This window comes from Emys orbicularis, chromosome 3, assembly GCF_028017835.1.
Source record: "Emys orbicularis isolate rEmyOrb1 chromosome 3, rEmyOrb1.hap1, whole genome shotgun sequence".
Taxonomy (NCBI): Eukaryota; Metazoa; Chordata; order Testudines; family Emydidae; genus Emys; species Emys orbicularis.
In genome coordinates this window covers 178,610,954-178,630,132 of record NC_088685.1, presented here as the reverse complement: position 1 = coordinate 178,630,132, position 19,179 = coordinate 178,610,954, and the positions used below count along the sequence as shown (strand labels likewise).

The window sequence follows — 19,179 nt, the reverse complement described above, 5'->3', positions numbered from 1 at the left end:
TTGTTGTTGCTTTTAATCTTTACAGTCCTGGATGAAGATGAGTGGTCCCACTGAATTTAGTAGTACTACACATGTAACTTTAGACATGTGAGTAACTGTTTTTGGGTTCAGCATCTAGATTTGTTACTCATGTTATGCTTTCATGCAGCTATTGATGTCGTGGATAAAAAGGGAAAACGTCTCTAGGGATGCTCATAACACTGGAAGAAGGGCAGAGTTATTGTGCCTTAACACAAAATATAGCAGTAAGTACAGCATTATTTGATTTGAGATTTTTAATGGGATTCCATAAAACAAACAAGAAACATCAGAGATAAACAGATGCTGAAGTAGTAATACAAGAAATGCTGACAGAATGCATTTTCTATGTAGCTGTTCGAAATTACAAACAGACTGGGAAGTTATACATCAAACAGAGAATAACACACAATGATCAAAGAATGGTTAGCTTGGGAATCCCTCCTGCCAAGGGTTCGACTCTTTCTCACAAACAGAGGTTTCTGCCTATTCTTTTTTATTGTTCAACTGTGTGTATCATGAGGAAATGGAAATCAGAAACATTTTTTAACAGTAAATGAAGTTTCAGTTTTTCCTATGGGTGATATCCACCCTCTCTGCAGAAAGGCAGCAGAGGGGCTATGCACCATTATATCCCACATAAGCCATATTTTTTGAGACATAAAACTGTACCATGACAAAAAGTGGACATAAAGGATGAGCCACCACTCAAGCATGCCCTCATAGCCAGAAGTCACCCTACAGCACCCCACTTTTGTTTCCCCCTTTGCACTATTCAGATAAACTTCATCCAGGCTTTTTTGGGGGGAGAGGAGGAGGAGTCAAAGACACCCCTCCTCGTGGACTGGACAAACACAACTAGCACAAAATAAACCAAGTAAAACTAAAATATCCCAAAATATAGTCCATTCAAAAGTCCACACAACACAACGGTGTCTCTTCCTGCCTGAGGCCTTTATAGACTTGCTCTAAGAGCTGGTGCAATAAAACGTATAGCTGAAGGAAAGAGGAGTATGGAGGGTATAAAATTGCAGAGCTAAGTTCAGATGTATTTGCGGATCAGATCTATCTTCTTATATCAGCGCTCGTAAGAAAGTATCTGGTCTTCCTGTTTAACCCCAAGGAAGGTTCAAATACCTGCAGTAGTATGTTTAGTAAAGGAATGGTGGAAAGGATAACTTAAGCATTGGGTACTTTAAATGAACTTTTACTTGCTGGTTTGGGGTTTGTTTTTTGTTGGTTTGTTTTGCCAGAAATCAGGTGTTTATCACCAGCCTCAAGCCAAGTTACCTGAAAACAGCCAGAACTGCAATCTGGCAAGGATAACTTAATACAATAACCTTACTCACAAGCCTTTTCTGTTTTACTACTGATTTTATGATTTTCCCTGCTTTCAAGCAGAGCAGGTAGAATATTTAACTAGAGATGGATCTGAACCAACCTCCACTTCTGAACACTTCCAAATGTACTATTCACCCAACTATCCTTATCTGTATAATTGTTTTCAGGTACTTGTTCAACTGTCATATCAATTATCATTCAACTCAGGTCTGTCATTTTCTGTCTCTCATCTTTGCTTCAGAACCCAAATGTAACATTTGACCAGTTGTCTGAGGGGCCTGATTTTCAGAGACATCATGTCTATAGCACAATATATGTGCTTGCAATTTACAGAATACATTGATGCTGAACAGTTTGAAATCTCCTTAAAATAATGTGATGCATAGGACAACAGTTTAGGCATGAGACAGACAGTGCAGAGACATTGTTGGTGAGAGATCTCAGGGAGATTTTTTTTTCTTTGCAGACAAGGAGTGTTTTAAGGAGGGATTTGAAGGAGATGAGTGGTGTTTGTGGCCAGGAAGTGGAGTCGGCATGGAAGAAAGTGCAAAGTCACATGAGAGAGAAAAAGACAAAAGGAAAATTTAGCAGAGAACACATGGAGGAGCTCAGGGATGATGAGTCATATGGCTCACAAGTTTCAGTCTTTACTTCACTGGAGAGCTGTCATAGAAATCTCTTTTTCATATGGATAAGTGACTCCTACATTTAGCCTGCACAACTAACTTCTCTTCCTTCCCTCCCAATTTACTGCCATGAAAGTCTCAAATCCTCTCCCTTGCACAAAGCCCAAATACATGAGCTTGGCACAGGGAGGTACTGCAATGGGAAGCTGCTGCACCTCCTCTTATATGTAGGGCCATTGGGGTTGGCCAGGGTATCCATGCATTTATGTATTAATTGACCATACACCCCACTCTTCTCCTCACCCTAGCAACCACCAACCTCTCTTGGCTACTACAGATGGAATCCCTGAAGAGTACAGATCCGGAGCACCTGGTGCAGGAGGGGATCATATTCCCGCTCACTGCATGGGCACACAGAGAATGTCCACACTGCAATTAAACACTCACAGTTGGTCCATGTCAGCTGACTCAGGCTTGCGCTATGGGGCTGTTTAATGGTGGTATAGATGTTCAGGCTCAGGTTTGAGCCCAGGCTCTGGGATCCTGTGCGGGGGGGAGGGTTCAGCCCAAACCCAAACATCTACACAGCAATTAAACAGCCCCAGAGCCTAAGCCAGCTGACATGGGACAGCCGCAGGTGTTTAAGTGCAGTGTAGACATACCTTCAGTGGCCAACTCTGCATCCATCCCATGCAGAATAGCCACAGTGATTCCATTGCCTTTCAGACCTCATGTGCCCTTAGAGGTGTGTCAAGTTTGGGGATTTAGTAAAAGAAGGTAAGGCAGTTGCAGTAGAGTTCTTAAATTAAACTTTGTACAGCCTGAAAACTTTGACATCTACCAGAATACAATGCTTGTTTATTCAACCTCTGTTTACATCTCCTTCAGATCTAGCCATCTGCTACACTTCAGCTGTTGTGTTTTGATGCCAACCTTCTTGTAAACAGTCTTACATTGATTAGATTCCACCCAGCATTCTAGCTGCCTTTCTGTGAAAGGTTACCTTACTGCTCCCTCTCCTACTTCCCCATGTACACATAAGATTGCCATTCTTATCAGGAATCAAAGTGGCATTCCAACATCTATCAGTTGCCCATATCCATTCTGATGGATCCATTCGATCATAGAAAATTCATATTATATTCCTTCATCTTTCTATGCCAGTTACATTGCTTCAGAGTATCATGGCAGGAACATTCAATACATGCATGTGTATGACAGATTTAGCAACTAGGAATGCATGCATCCCAATGTGTACTTTCTTGCATCTTTCACTGGCATCCATTATAATCTATGCAGAAAAGTCATTTGGTAAATTAGGCCTCTGTTATAAAATTACTTTTATTGTTTGTACAGAGTTAAAAATGAACTAATGAAGACATAGAAATGTGAATTGTTTTCATTTTCCCCCTTTGTTTTTTCAGCTCTAGTTCTTTTTATACAGAGAGATTTTAAACATGTTAAAAATCAGTAAATATATGGCTAGTACAAGAACATTATTGTGTATGCCATAAAAAAATCATGCAAAGAATTTGAATGAGGGGGAAGAAGAAAGGACAGAAGACTTGAGAGAGGAGATGGGTATAAGAAGAGAAAAGCTGTAGGAGTAAAAATACATACTTTTGATATTCCCCATGAGAAAGGAATGATCCCTATAAACAAAAACATTGTATCATGTTTTATACTAGGTTTTGAGTCTCATTTCTTGCACCTTGAAATTATTATTCATTCATACGGTCATAAAAATTCCTTAAATACTCCTTGTAGTTTATACACCTCACATAATAGAAACCATTCAGAAATACCAGGTATTCTAGGACTGGAAATACATTCAGCTTTCTTTTGTACATTTTATCCATCTCACCGCCTTTCAGCCATTTAATGTGTTCTTTGTCAGCTCTGCACTGCAGCATGTGTGTGTTCTTAGCATTTAGCATATTGTAGGCCCATTCATAATACAAGTAAATGGTACTAATGGGCCAGATTCTACTACTGTTATTCACATTGAGTAGCACCTACTCATCAAGTTATGATTTCAATGGGCCTAAAACCCCAAACCTGTAAACACTTACACACATGCTTAACTTTACTACTATGAGAAGTCTAATTGAAATCAATGGGGCTACCCACAGTTGTTAAACACTTGAATAAGTGTTTGCAGGATCAGGGCCCAGGTGAACAGAAAGGTACTGCTCACTTGGCATAAAGGTGGCAGAATATGGGCCAATATGATTATTATTCATTACTCCTTTTTCAAAGAATGTACAAAATCCTGTGTCTCTGAACACAAAAGGAATCAAATAGCAGAAAGCAGATTTTTTATCTTACAGCACCAGGAACACTCTTTTCAACCTGCATCCCTGACCCAAAACCTCTCCCCAGATTTTCTCCAGGGTTACCCACCATGCTTTCAGCTGCTCCTTTGGGCTATGTCTCTGTCTTTCCCAGCTTTTTGTCTGTTCTGCCTTTCCCCACCACCACAATAGACACTCCTAACAAAACAATACTCAGCAAAAGCTCCTTGGTGGGTTCACATACTTCTTTTGTCTTAGGTGGGGACTTAGCCTTACAGTTACATTAATTGAAGGGTAGGTGTACTCCTATCAATCTCAGCGAGGTTTTAACACAACCCATAACCAGGTTTCAGCCAGGCTGTATTGTTTGTAACAATACAAACTAAGCAACTTCTCCTGGCCCAGGCTTGAGCTTTTAGGCCATTTTATGTTCTCCCGCCACCTGGCGCTTCCCACACAGCAGGAACTACAGACCACCTATCTCCTAGGCACTGAACTCTGTCCTTAAAACTCATCTCTGGCCTGACACACCCTCTAGGTGTAACAAAATGGGGCTAATAGGGCTTTCAGGCTCTAGTTAACCCCTTCTCGGCTGATGTGTCACAGAAGGCCGGGAGGAGGATTTCAGCAGCAGTAGAGTGAGGCAGTGGTATCCCTACAGAGTGTTGCAGATGGTAATAGGCAGATCCACAGATGATTGACGTCAAAGTAAGAGAGTTTAGGGGAAAGGATGATGCCAGATTAGAGATGTAAAGGGGGGCAATGGAGATGGGAGTTCTCGGTTACCACAGAGGTGGGCCTTCAGGCAGGATGTGAATGAGGAGGGGTAATGGCCTTGTGGCAAAGGAACAACAAAGATAAGGAGCAGTTGGCCTAAGCAGTGGGACCTCCCAACACATTAAGGGGATGATCACAGCTAGGAGGATTGGATGTACAAAGGTCAATGCAGACTCAAGATTAATGAAGCTATTTGGTGGATTTCCTGGAGGGCTTGGGTGAGGGAGGCAAAAATGAGCATCCCCCTGGCTCTTCCCTGCCCCCTCTCCCCTTCTTGCACAGAATGCCCAGACCCACCATGGGAGCTCCACAGGGTCTAGTGGCCGGCTGGGGCACGGTACTATTTGCAGTATTGGGACAGGTGGGTTTAGGCCTACCAAAAACTAAAGGTCTGACCCTCAACTAAAGGGGAAGAACTACTAAGGCCAGGCCACAATTAAGTACTGGAGACAATGAAGGAGAAAACAGGAACAGAAGTGAGGTGGGGTGGGGCACGGTGCTTGGGGACTAGGAATATCTGCATGCAGAAGGTGACCTAAACTCACAGAGCCTGGAGGAATAAATCCACCTCCCCCTCTCCTTTGTATTTCCCCCCCTAGTGCAGATCCTGGGTTTCAGCTGAAGGACTGAAAGGAATGTAATGCAACATTGCAACTGATTCAGAGGGATTCACAGTTTCTCAAACAGATCCAAAACTGTAATCCCAGCAAGCACTCCCTGACTGCAAAACTCTATTGGCAGAGCCTTCACACAAACATTGCCTTTAAATGTCTGCATCTAGACATAAAAAAGGCATTTTGCCAAAAAGAAATTGAAAATAATTGGCCAAATTAGCATCGGGTGATCTTAGCTTTAAAATGACCTCAGTGCTTTATAAACAAGATTATGCAAGTGTTCAGAGGTATGTGAAGCAGTTTAATAGTGCCATCTTGAGGGAGGCTCCTAAATGTTACATGTGATGTCAGAACAGAGTAGATTTTTGAAGGTTTGTCCATAAACCTTGATTAAGTGGAAATCAATCACAGTGAGATACCAAAAAGGACAGTAGATTCAGAAACATATTACAATGTCCCCTTATTTAGCAGAAAAACAAGCCAAAATTAACACTAACAAACTTCTCTTACTATGAAAATTCTAGCCAGGAGTATAATACTGAAATAATGATTTGCACTTCTGTCAGTCTCAAAGCCATTTACAAATATTAATTTAAGCCGCACAAAACTTCTGTGATGCAGGTTAGTATTGTTACCTTAATTTCACAGATAAGGAAACTAACCTCTGTACCTTATGGGTACGTCTTCACTACCCGCCGTATCGGCGGGTAACAATCGATTTATCCGGGATCGATATATCGCGTCTCGTTAAGACGCGATATATCGATCCCCGAACGCGCTCACCGTCGACTCCGGAACTCCACCAGAGCGAGCGGTGGTAGCGCAGTCGACGGGGGAGCCGCGGCCGTCGATCCCGCGCCGTGTGGACCCCAGGTAATTCGATCCAAGATACTTTGACTTCAGCTACGCTATTCGCGTAGCTGAAGTTGTGTATCTTGGATCGATCCCCCCCCTAGTGTAGACCAGCCCTATGTCCAAAGGTCCCATAGGAATTCTCTGGCAGAGTTAGGAATAGAAGCCTGATATCCTGGCTCTTAGTCTGATGTTTTAATCTTTCTCCCTTCAGATCTGTACATTTTTTGTAATCTGTATTCTCATCTGGTGTGCTGAATTGGATCTGTTTACTCCTGTCTGATTTTCAGTACAATTTTAAACTGTAGCTTGCATTTGAATTAGGTTAGTTTACAATATGACAAACGAACAAGACAGGCAAAGAGCATCCTTACAATAAAATTACTATCAGCTTCATTTTCCACTAAGAAGCATTTTCCCTATTGAACTGGTCTGTATATGCCATACAACAATCAATAAGTCATGGTCTGTAAATATCAAAAGTGACTTTCATCTTTCAGCTCAACCAGTTGGTGAGAACTGGCATGACTTAGAGGTTATGCAGATTTCTTACTGGGAAGGCACTTCGTTTACTTCACGGAATTCCCATGAGTATGAGGATCCCTTAGCAAAGCCACAGGTGGTGGCATGTTGTGGTTAGTAAGTGCAGTTTCCTTTGAATTTCTTTATTCAGTTTCCTTCTTTTGGGGCAAACAGATGGAATTTTCTTGCAATTACGATGAACTTAGGATAATAGCTCCTAAGTCAGCACTGAGGAGGTAGAAAGACACAATAACAAACACGCAATCTGTACTAGTCTGGACACTGATGTAGACATGTGACTTGACACATCTGACATGCAGAATGACCAGAACTGGCATATGATTTATTGATTACATGCTGTGATAAGATAGGCCAGTGAAATGGCTCATACTTTCAAAAACATTTTGGCATTTTTTAAAGTATCAATATTAATGCAGCAATATCCAACATGTGACTCTACAGCCAAATACAGTTGCTCTGGGCTCTCAACCCTATTTCTTGTGGAATCCTGGCGCTCACATGTGAGGCAGTATAGGCCGCTGCCCTAAACATGTAAGTCCAAGCCCCTATGAGTTTTCCAAGCAACCAGGGGCATGCGCTGCAAGATGCTGACCATCTTCATCTTTCACTGACTTCAGTAGCAATTAAAGGCATTTAGGACCTTCCACAAGATGCTAAAACACCAGGCAAGATTGGGCTTCAGGAAGGAAAGAGAAATAGGGAAAGAGTGTGAGAAGAAACACCCTTTTCCCAAGAAACAAGGAAGGGGCAGACAAAAGAATGAATGTGTTACTGAATGGAGTTGCTGATAGTCACAAAACAAATGCAGAGTGGTGTCCTGACGCTGCCTTGTGATAGCTGTGTCACAGCATTGTGTTTATATGTTGTGACAGTGCAAATGCCAGCTAAATGCAGTGACAGGACAGCTCTCTGATTAGTGTGTGTCTCTCTGAAGCTCCATTTGATGAAGGTATCGCTCCTCAGCTCTGCATGGTAGGGTATATTATTATATCAATACAGCGGGTAATAAATCAGTCAGTAAATGATAAAGTATGTAATTATGTACCACACGTGATCTGACTGTGAGTAAATAAATAAACATCAGAATATTCATGAGTAAAAGAACATAAAACTAAAAACTGGAAAAAAAGATTAAAAACCGCTTGTAAGCTTGCATCAATGAATTTCCCTGGGAAAGCAGAATAATACTTTTGTGTAAAAAGCCTTTTGAGAGTTTGTACCAGGTTTGCTGCACAAAAAACAGTTAGATTGTACTCCTGGAAGAATGAATTTTAAAGTAACTGCTGGATTGAGCCTTTAACTAAAACTTGCACACACTGGCCCAGATCCACAAAGGGATTTAGGCATTGTGACACACAGCATCTCAACACCTAACTTTTAGGCCTGGTCTACACTTAATAATTAGATCAACCTAGATATGTCACTCAGAGCTGTAAACATTTTGCACTGTAGTTAGGTTGACCTAACCCCAACTGTAGACATGGCTAATTCTTCTGTCGACCTAGTTACTGCCTCTTGGAGCGGTGGATTAACTACATCAATAACCCATTCCGCTGATATAAGAAGTGTCTACAGTACAGTGCTGCAGCACGGAAGCTGTGCTGCTGTAGTAATTGTAGTGTAGGACATACCCTTAGTCTCCTAGAAAATAACAGGAACAATTGCAATCCACACAGCCTGAGTTATTATATAGGAAGCCTAGTCTTCCTATACAATGAAGAGGGAGAAATGGTGACTTAGCCCTGGTCTACACTATGGGGTTAGGTTGAATTTAGCTGTGTTAGGTCGATTTTAAAATGAATGCATCCACACAACCAACCCCATTCCGTTGACCTAAAGGGCTCTTAAAATCGACTTCTGTACTCCTCCCCAGCGAGGGGAGTAGCGCTAAAATTGACCTTGCTGGGTCGAATTTGGGGTAGTGCAGATGCAATTTGATGGTATTGGCCTCCGGGAGCTATCCCAGAGTGCTCCAATGTGACCGCTCTGGACAGCATTTTCAACTCTGATGCACTAGCCAGGTACACAGGAAAAGCTCCAGGAAATTTTGAATTTCATTTCCTGTTTGGTCAGCGTGGTGAGCTCAGCAGCACAGGTGACCATGCAGTCTCCCCAGAATTGCAAACGAGCTCCAGCATAGACCAAACGGGAGACACTGGATCTGATTTCTGTATGGGGAGAAGAATCTGTGCAGGCCAAACTCCGATCAAAAAGAAGAAATGCTAATATATATGCCAAAATCGCACAGGGCATGGTGGAGAGAGGCTACAACAGGGACACACAGCAGTGCTGCATGAAAGTCAAGGAGTTCAGGCAAGCCTACCAAAAGACAAAGGAGGCAAATGGTTGCTCCAGGTCAGAGATCCATACATGCCGCTTCTGTGATCAGCTGCATGGCATTCTAGGGGGGGACCCTACCACTACCCCACCACTGTCCGTGGACACCTGCAAGGGGGGAGTCTCACGCAACAGGGAGGAGGATTTTGTGGAGGAGGAGGAGGAGAATGCCCAGCAGGCAACTGGTGAATCCGTTCTCCCCAGCAGCCAGGACCTTTTCATCACCCTGGAGCCAATACCCTCCCAAGGCGGGATCCCTGACCCTGAAGCCGGAGAAGGCACCTCTGGTGAGTGCACATTTGTAACTATAGTACAGGGCTTAAAAGCAATAGTGTTTAATGTTTGATTTGCCCTGAAGAATTGGGATGCATTCGCGGCCAGTACAGCTACTGGAAAAGTCTGTTAACGTGTCTAGGGATGGAGCGGGAATCCTCCAAAGACATCTCTATGAAGCTCTCCTAGAGGTACTCTGAAAGCCTTTGCAGAAGGTTTCTGGGCAGGGCTGCCTTATTTCATCCTCCACGGTAGGACACTTTACCATGCCAAGCCAGTAGCAAGTAGTCTGGAATCATTGCAGCACAAAGCATGGCAGCGAATGGTCCTGGGTTTTGGTCGAACTCAAGCAACATTCGGTCTATATCTTTCTGTGTTAGCCTCAGGAGAGTGATATCATTCATGCTCACTTGGTTGAAATAGGGGAATTTTTGTAAGGGATCACTAAAAGGACCCTGTTCATGCTGGGCTGTTTGCGCTTGGCTAAAAGAGATCATCCCAGAGAATAGCCACGTGGCGGGGGGGAGGGGTGAAGGGATCATCCCGGAGAATAGCCACGCGGTGCGGGGAGGGGAGAAGGGATCATCCCAGAGAATAGCCACACGGTGGGGTGGGGGGAGGTGTGTGCTGCACATCCACCTGAAAACCGCAGCCTCTCCTTTTAAATGTGAAACCCAACCGGCATTGCTTGCTATGGGAAAGGAGGGCGCTGCAGTTTGAAACCATTCCCACATGTTATGAAGGCATAGGAAGCCAACCCCACATACCTTTTGGCTTACCATGGCTGCCTGGAAACCGAATTCTGTTGCCCAGCCGTGTGTGATGTGTCACCATACCGGCAGGCGCTCAATATAAAAGGCAAAATGCGACCTTGTACCTAAAGTCCATGTGCTGTCTGCTGTGAATTGCTTGATTCACTGTGAAAGAGTCTTCATTTTGTTCTCAGAAATGTATCTTCTTAAATTTTACTCTCCCTTTTTATCCCCCCGCAGGCGCAAATGTTTCTACACTCCCCCCTCATCTCCGTCTCAGAGGTTATCGCAGATTAGAAGGCGAAAAAAAACACACTTGCAATGACATGTTTTCCCAGCTCATGCAGTCCTCCCGCACTGATAGGGCACAGCTGAATGCATGGAGGCATTCAGTGACAGAGGCCAGGAAAGCATACAGTGAGCGCGATGAGCAGAGGCGACGCTGAGGCTAATGGGGGAATGTAGAGGGGCGGACTCACCCCTGCAGCGCCTCCTGCTGGTCTCTTCTGGGAATTAGCTCTTCCAGCATCCTGGAGCACCCCCTGCAGGCCAGTGATCCGCCTGTCCTCTAGCCCCTGTGTCCCTCCCAGACCCCGGTGCCCTTGTATCTGGGGTGCTGCCCCCTGGCAGTACACCCCTCAGTACTAGGGTCTCCCCTCCCCGGGGAACCCCCACCCACTATCCCTACCTCACCATAGAATAAGGCCACTGCCAGTCACCAACTAGCCCCCGCTCCCTGGGGCAGACTGCAGTATAGGCCCCTCATCACAGGCAAGGTTGGGTTTGGACCTGCTGCCTTGGCCTACCCATGGGCTGCCCTCTGCAACCCCAGTACCCCTTGGCCTCCTACTAGGCTGCAGCCTGGGGCTATCCAGGCTGGAGCTCCCCCAGCTCCTCAGCCTTTCCCCAGCCCTGCTCCACCCAGGTACTCTGTCTTAGCTCCCTGCAGCCAGGCCCTTCTCTCTCTGAGTGCAGAGAGAGACTCTGGCCTGAGCTCCTGGCTCCCTGCCTTTATAGGGCCTGCTGAGGCTGTTTGGGATTTGGCCCCAGCTGCAGCCACTTCCCCCAATCAGCTCAGCCTTCACGCTGCCTGCTCCCTGGTCTATCTCAGGCCCTTCCAGGCAGGAGCAGGTGTCCACCCTGCTACAGGGAGCAAACGGACATAATGAGGCGTCTGGTGGAGCTGCAGAAAAGCCAACAAAAGCACAGACCCCCCCCCCGCCCCTGCATCCACTGTATAACCGCCTGCCCTCCTCCCCAAGTTCCACATCTTCCTCACCCAGACGCCCAAGAACGCGGGGGCGGTCCGGATACCCAGCCACTCCACTCCAGAGGATGGCCCAAGCAACAAAAGGCTGTCATTCAAACAGTTTTGATTTGTAGTGTGGCTACAATAAGCAATGTGGCCTTGTCCTTCCCTCCTCCCCCACCCCACCCCACCCCATCCCATCACACCCGGGCTACCTTGTCAGTTATCTCACTTTTTTTTAATTAATAAAGAAAGAATGCATTGTTTCAAAACAATAGTGACTTTATTTCGTTTGCCAGCTGTGATCAAAAGGGGGAGGGTGGTTGGCTTAAAGGAAATTAAAATCAACAAAGGGGGTGGGTTTGCATCAAGGAGAAACACACACAACTGTCACACTGTAGCCTGGCCAGTCATGAAACTGGTTTTCAAAGCCTCTCTGGTGTGCAAAGTGCCTACCTGTGCTCTTCTAATCGTCCTGGTGTCTGGCAGCTCAAAATCGTCTGCCAGGAGATTTACCTCAACCTCCCACCCCGCCATAAACGTCTCCCCCTTACTCTCACAGATATTATGGAGCACACAGCAAGCAGCAATAACAATGGGAATGTTGGTTGCGCTGAGTTCTAACCTAATCAGCAAACAGCACCAGCGAGCTTTTATATGTCCAAAGGCACATTCTACCACCATTCTGCACTTGCTCAGCCTATAGTTGAACTGCTCCTTACTACTGTCCAGGCTGCCTGTGTATGGCTTCATGAGCCATGGGAGCAAGGGGTAGGCTGGGTCCCCAAGGATAACTATTGGCATTTCAACATCCCCAACGGTAATTTTCTGGTCTGGGAAGTAAGTACCTTCTTGCAGCTGCTCGAACAGCCCGGAGTTCCTAAAGATGCGAGTGTCATGTACCTTTCCCAGTCATCCCACGTTGATGTCGGTGAAACGTCCCTTGTGATCCACCAGTGCTTGCAGCACCATTGAGAAGTACCCTTGCGGTTTACGTACTGGTTGGCAAGGTGGTCCAGTGCCAAGATAGGGATATGCGTTCCATCTATCGCCCCACCACAGTTAGGGAACCCCATTGCAGCAGCGCCATCCAGTATGACCTGCACATTTCCCAGAGTCACTACCCAAGATAACAGAACATCGTGATTGCATTGGCTACTCGGATCACACAGTCCCCACAGTAGATTTGCCCACTCCAAATTGATTCCCGACTGACCGGTAGCAGTCACGCGTTGCAAGCTTCCACAGGGCTATCGCCACTCGCTTCTCAACTGTCAGGGCAGCTCTCATCTTGGTATTCCTGCACTTCACGGCGGGGGAAAGCAACTCACAAAGTTCAAGGAAAGTGGGCTTATGCATGCAAAAGTCAAAATCATCCCATACCTGCAACACTATGCGGTCCCACCAGTCTGTGCTTGTTTGCCGGGCTCAGAATCGGCGTTCCACTGAATCAACCTGCCCCACTGCTGCCATGATGTCCCAATTGCCACATCCCATGCTTTCAGGAATGTTTGTGTCCATGTCCTCCTCACAATCGTCCTCGTGCTGGCATCTCTTAGCCAGGTTCTGCACATACTGCAGGATAATGCGCAAGGTGTTTACAATGCTCACAACAGCAGTGCTGAACTGAGCGGGCTCCATGCTTGCCATGCTGTGACATCTGCACGGGTAACCCAGCAAAAAAGGCATGAAACGATTGTCTGCTGTTGCTTTCACGGAGGGAGGGAGGGAGGGGAGACTGACGACATGTACCCAAAACCACCCGCAACAATGTTTTTGCCCCATCAGGCATTGGGAGCTTAACCCAGAATTCCAATGGGCAGAGGAGACTACAGGAACTGTGGGATAGCTACCCACAGTGCACTGCGGGAACTGTGGGATAGCTACCCACAGTGCACTGCTCTGTGAGTCGATGCTAGCCACAGTATTGAGGACGCACTCCGCCGACTTAATATGCTTAGTGGGGACGTACACAATCGACTGTATAAAATCAATTTCTAAAGATCGACTTCTATAAAATCGACCTAATTTCATAGTGTAGACATACCCTTAGAATCCAACCCACAAAACCAAGCAGGCTAGGCAGCTCTCTGCCTAAACTTGCCAATGGGAGATGTCGACGAGAGGGGTGTGTCCTAAGCCCTGCCCCTCTCATGGAGAAAGGTGCTTATCTCCGCTAGTAATCATAGGATCATAGAATCATAGAATATCAGGGTTGGAAGGGACCTCAGGAGGTCATCTAGTCCAACCCCCTGCTCAAAGCAAGACCAATTCCCAACTAAATCATACCAGCCATGGCTTTGTCAAGCCTGACCTTAAAAACCTCTAAGGAAGGCGATTCCACCACCTCCCTAGGTGACCCATTCCAGTGCTTCACCACCCTCCGAGTGAAAAAGTTTTCCCTAATATCCAACCTAAACCTCCCCCCCACTGCAACTTGAGACCATTACTCCTTGTTCTGTCATCTGGTACCACTGAGAACAGTCTAGATCCATCCTCTTTGGAACCCCCTTTCAGGTAGTTGAAAGCAGCTATCAAATCCCCCCTCATTCTTCTCTTCTGCAGACTAAACAATCCCAGTTCCCTCAGCCTCTCCTCATAAGTCATGTGCTCCAGCCCCCTAATCATTTTTGTTGCCCTCCGCTGGACTCTTTCCAATTTTTTCACATCCTTCTTGTAGTGTGGGGCCCAAAACTGGACACAGTACTACAGATGAGACCTCACCAATGTCGAACAGAGGGGAATGATCACGTCCCTCGTTCTGCTGGCAATGCCCCTACTTATACAGCCCAAAATGCAGTTAACCGTCTTGCAACAAGGGCACACTGTTGATTCATATCCAGCTTCTCATCCACTGTAACCCCTAGGTCCTTTTCACAGAACTGCTGCCTAGCCATTCGGTCCCTAGTCTGTAGCAGTGCATGGGATTCTTCTGTCCTAAGTGCAGGACTCTGCACTTGTCCTTGTTGAACCTCATCAGTTTTCTTTTGGCCCAGTCCTCTAATTTGTCTAGGTCCCTCTGTATCCTATCCCTACCCTCCAGCATATCTACAACTCCCCCCAGTTTAGTGTCATCTGCAAACTTACTGAGAGTGCAGTCCATGCCATCCTCCAGATCATTAATGAAGATATTGAACAAAACCGGCCCCAGGACCGACCCTTGGGGCACTCCGCTTGATACCGGCTGCCAACTAGACATGGAGCCATTGATCACTACCCATTGAGCCCAACGATTTAGCCAGCTTTCTATTCACCTTATAGTCCATTCATCCAGCCCATACTTCTTTAAATTGCCGGCAAGAATACTGTGGGAGACTGTATCAAAAGCTTTGCTAAAGTCAAGGAATAACACATCCACTGCTTTCCCCTCATCCACAGACCCAGTTATCTCCTCATAGAAGGCAATGGTCAGGCACGACTTGCCCTTGGTGAATCCATGCTGACTGTTCCTGTTCGCTTTCCTCTCCTCTAAGCGCTTCAGAATTGATTCCTTGAGGACCTGCTCCATGATTTTTCCAGGGACTGAGGTGAGGCTGACTGGCCTGTAGTTCCCCGGATCCTCCTTCTTCCCTTTTTTAAAGGTGGGCACTACATTAGCTTTTTTCCAGTCATCTGAGACCTCCCCCAATTGATTCAAAGATAATGGCCAATGGCTCTGCAATCACATCCGCCAACTCCTTTACCACCCTCGGATGCAGCACATCCGGCCCCATGGATTTGTGCTCATCCAGTTTTTCTAAATAGTCCCGAACCACTTCTTTCTCCACAGAGGGCTGGTCACCTCCTCCCCATGCTGTGCTGCCCAGTGCAGCAGTCTGGGAACTGACCTTGTTCATGAAGACAGAGGCAAAAAAAGCATTGAGTTCATTAGCTTTCCCCACATCCTCTGTCACTAGGTTGCCTCCCTCATTCAGTAAGGGGCCCACACTTTCCTTGACTCTCTTCTTGTTGCTAACATACCTGAAGAAACCCTTCTTGTTACTCTTAACATCTCTTGCTAGCTGCAACTCCAAATGTGATTTGGCCTTCCTGATTTCATTCCTGCATGCCTGAGCAATATCTTTATACTCCTCCCTGGTCATTTGTCCAATCTTCCTCTTCTTGTAAGTTTCTTTTTTGCGTTTAAGATCAGCAAGGATTTCACTGTTAAGCCAAGCTGGTTGCCTGCCATATTTACTATTCTTTCTACACATCGGGATGGTTTTGTTCCTGCAACCTCAATAAGGATTCTTTAAAATACAGCCCGCTCTCCTGGACTCCTTTGCCCCTCATGTTATTCTCCCAGGGGATCCTGCCCATCAGTTCCCTGAGGGAGTCAAAGTCTGCTTTTCTGAAGTCCAGGGTCCGTATTCTGCTGCTCTCCTTTCTTCCTTGTGTCAGGATCCTGAACTCGACCATCTCATGGTCACTGCCTCCCAGGTTCCTATCCACTTTTGCTTCCCCTACTAATTCTTCCTGGTTTGTGAGCAGCAGGTCAAGAAGAGCTCTGCCCCTAGTTGTTTCCTCCAGCACTTGCACCAGGAAATTGTCCCCTACACTTTCCAAAAACTTCCAAAAACTGGGGGAAGATAGGTATTCCTCCACCTAAGTCACGTGCAGAGTCTGAGCCAGTAAGCGTGCTCAGAGGCCACCTAACTCCACACAAAAAGTCGGGGGGAGGGGGAAGGAGGAGGATATTCCTTTAGCCCACTGGTTAGGGTACTCACCTGGGATGTGGGAGACCCCAATTCAACTCCCCCCCCCCCGCATGCTGAGGAGAAAGGATTTTAACCCACCTTTCAGGTTAGTGCTCTAACCACTGGGTTATAGAGTGAGTCTCATTCTTTCTCTGGCCCAATATAATTATTTAAAGTGGAACAACGTCAACAGGAGAGATTGAGGGAGATCCAAATCAGAATATCCTATAGTCCAGCACATGCCACCATCAGGAGAGGGGTTCCCAGTTGTGGGTTACTAGCAGAGATAAGTATCTATATCTACGAGAGGGATGGAGCCTAGGACACATGCTTCCCTTTGGTATCTTCCACTGGCTAGCTTAAATGGCTCCCCCACATAGTGTGCTGGCTTTTGTGCTTCCCATTCTGAGGCACCTCTCTCTCCCCATTCATTGTATAGGAGTATAGGCACATAATTTAGGCTTTGCAGTGTCAGTGTTGTTCCTATGATTTCCTAGGCTCCTAAAAATTAGGCACTGTGCAGGGCCACCCAGAGGATTCAGGGGGCCTGGGGCAAAGCAATTTCGGGGGCCCCTTCCATAAAAAAAAGTTGCAATACTATAGTAACATGTATTTGGAAATGTAAAAAATAACTAGTGAAATACATTCAAAAATTAATTTGTAATAATTTGAAAATACACTAAATACATTATTTTAAAACATTAAAAGCTTTAATGGTATGTATACATTTGCAATTACATAATGGGCTGTTGCTGGGTGATGGTTGGTGCCAATGGGCTGTCACTGCCTGGGGGTGGTGCTGCTATTGCCCAGGGCTGGGTGGGGAGCTGGGCTCTGGGTTGGGGGGTGCCCGGCTCACAGGGGCTGGACTCAGGGCTGTGGGGAGATGGGGTCAGGGGGGGTGTCCAGCTCAGAGGGGCTGGGCTCGGAGCTGGGGGTCAGGGCTGTGGGGGGGATGGGGTCAGGGGGTGTCCGGCTCAGAGGGGCTGGGCTTGGAGCTGGGGGTCAGGGCTGTGGGGGATGGGGTCGGGGGGGGTGCCCGGCTCAGTGGGGCTGGGCTCAGAGCTGGGGTCAGGGCTGTGGGGAGGATGGGGTCGGGGGGTGTCCGGCTCAGAGGGGCTGGGCTCGGAGCTGGGGGTCAGGGCTGTGGGGGATGGGGTCGGGGGGGGTGCCCGGCCCCTTACCATGCCGCTTACCCCCTCTCCCGGAGCCTCAGCGCGCTGCGTCCAGGAGCCGCTCAGCCGCAGCTTGCAGCCCCGCCCCCTTACCAGCTGAGACGCCGGGGGATGGGGGAAGACGGAGGCGGGGGGAGCCTCCGACATATTCATGGGGGCCCCTGCGGGGCCCGGGGCCTGGGGCAAATTGCCCCACTTTCCCCCCCCCCCCCCCCCCAGGCGGCCCTGGCACTGTGACACTCACTTTTGCAATGCAAAGTCATTTTGCAGATCTGGGCCTCTATGGGTATGTCTATACTGCAATTAGATACCTGCGGCTGGCCCGTGCCAGCTGACTCAGGCTCACAGGGCTCAGGCTAAGGGGCTGTTTACTTGCAGTGTAAACATTCAGGCTCAAGCTGCAGCCCAAGCTTTGGGACCCTCCCATCTTGCAAGGTCCTAGAGCCTGGACTCCAGGCCAAGCCCAAATGTTGCCACCACAATTAAACAACCCCTTAGCCCAAGCCCCATGAGTCTGAGTCAACTGGCATGGGCCAGCCACAGGTTTTTAATTGCAGTGTAGACATATCCTTAGGCTAAGCTCAGACCTGCTGGGATAAACACAGTGGATTGCAGGGAGACTGCAAGCCTACATCCCCAGTCTGGAGGAAGAGGGCTGCAGGTCCCCAACCATACAGAGGTGATGGTTGGAAGCATGAAACCTAAATTGGCACCCTCAAGCAGACCACAGAGGGGATAGAGGTACAGTTAACCCCAGAAATGTGACCAATCACAGTGCGGACCAGAAACTTCCCAGCACAGCTGTGAGAAATATCTGTAACAAACTCTGATTTTTTTTTTTTTTTTTGCTTTTCCATATGGAAATAAGTGTATTTGAGAAAACTGTCATGAATGGTTCTCTTGTCTCTCTGGCTGCAAAAGGTGCTGTGTCCTTCAGCTGAAGCTAAGGCCGTTACATCCCAGTGACTAGCACCACACCCCACCGCCACCCGCCCCTCCAGCTCCGAGCTCGCCTGCATCTACGCCGCGCTCATCCTGCACGACGACGAAGTCACTGTCACGGAGGACAAAATTAATGCACTTATTAAAGCAGCTGGAGTAAATGTTGAACCTTTCTGGCCGGGCCTGTTCGCAAAGGCTCTAGCTAACATTGACATTGGAAGCCTGATCTGTAATGTAGGAGCTGGTGGTGCTTCAACTGCTGCTGCTCCTTCTGGGGATGCTGCTCCTGCTGGTGGGGCTGCCCCTGCTGAGGAGAAGAAAGGAAGAAAAGAAAGAAGAATCTGAGGAATCTGATGATGACATGGGCTTTGGTCTCTTTGACTAAACTGACTTTTTGTATCATGAATATACACAATATTTCTGAGTCAAAATGAGTCCAGTTTTCAAGCAAAAATGGCTTTTGTCTTGAAAACTTGTGAAAATTCAAATGTTTCACACATTTTCATTGCAAAGACAAGTAGTTCCATCAAAAATGCAAACAGAACAACACTTGGGTTGGAAAGGGAAATGTTTCAAAATAAAGTTAAAAATATTTTCATACAGAAATAAACAGAACAAAACTGTATATTTTGAAAGAGCTATCCTTCAGTTTACATGGGTTCCTCCAGCAACATCCCCCCCCCCATGCTGCCCTGTTGAAAATGAATAAC

The 19,179-nt window shown here is 46.8% G+C and overlaps 1 pseudogene; it reads left to right on the top strand.

Annotated features, from left to right (window-relative positions):
• Positions 1–9,358: 9,358 nt before the first annotated feature.
• On the top strand, positions 9,359–18,866 carry LOC135876299 (large ribosomal subunit protein uL10-like; annotated as a pseudogene).
• The last annotated feature ends 313 nt before the right edge of the window (positions 18,867–19,179 follow it).